Source organism: Manacus vitellinus, unplaced genomic scaffold, assembly GCF_001715985.3.
Source record: "Manacus vitellinus isolate BGI_N305 unplaced genomic scaffold, ASM171598v3 scaffold_2_pilon, whole genome shotgun sequence".
Taxonomy (NCBI): Eukaryota; Metazoa; Chordata; class Aves; order Passeriformes; family Pipridae; genus Manacus; species Manacus vitellinus.
In genome coordinates this window covers 48,480,647-48,481,713 of record NW_021940208.1, presented here as the reverse complement: position 1 = coordinate 48,481,713, position 1,067 = coordinate 48,480,647, and positions in this window count along the sequence as shown.

The window sequence follows — 1,067 nt, the reverse complement described above, 5'->3', positions numbered from 1 at the left end:
GAACTAGAATGGCAAACCAGCTATTTTTAGGAAGTGATATAAATCTCAATGCTTTGAATTGTAGCAGAAACCTAGGAACCATGCTTTTCCTGACTATCTCACATTTTATCTTGCATTTATAAGGCTAAACGACCCAAAAGTAAAAAAGACATCTTTCACCTCTATCATTTTATGATAGCAAATTATAAAACACAAAGCTTCCTGATTGTGCCTACTTAGATCACTGAGCTGGGGACAAGGCCAGAACGGACAAGATAATTTTGAAGTACAATGCTTAATTTACCAGTTTGTAGGTCTTTGCTCTCGTAACATAGGGACCAGAAGTTCACAGTCAGTAAACAGAGCTTCACGTGCTTGATGACAGCAAGTCGCCAGCTTTCCACCACTTCTCAGTTGAGAAGTATCTCAGATGCTTTCTGGTAGCTGTTAAGCAAGCACAGGTTACAGCCTACCACCTTAAAAGCAGGAGCTTCACATATACAGTTGAATAATATACGAGCCTGGCGATTGTGCTGGCTCAGCTACTCCCTCACACGCAGCTGAGCCGCCCATGTTGCAGCAGATGTTCCAAAGCAGGTGTCAGTTGACAAGTCAGGCAGTGGCAGCCATTGAAGCCCTCCCAAAGCAGTGCTGCCACTGGAGAGTTAAAGCCTCAAAGGAGTCAGGAAATAACTTTGTTAATTTGACACTTAATAATGCAAACATCTTAAAATTCCCACTACAAATCGTATGTCACTGCCTGGCATACAGCCAGGATTTCTCATCCAGTTTCAGCATATAAAGATTTAACGGGTTTTTTTCAGGGAAGCTTCTGCCGAGCATTTGGTATTACCAGTTCAGTGTTTAATCACACTTTCTTTTACAAGGAAATCGCAGTGATGAAAATAATGTACACCTGATACAGCCTTTTTGTTGCCTCCTTACAGTACCTGTCCTGCGGGGAGCACCTGCAACAACCCCGGCTGCAGCACAGTGGCCCCTTACAGAAAGGCTGGAACCCTCTGCTAATGCGCGCAGCTCACCCAACTATCCCCTCTGGGCAGCGAGACTCTGACACGACAAGACCC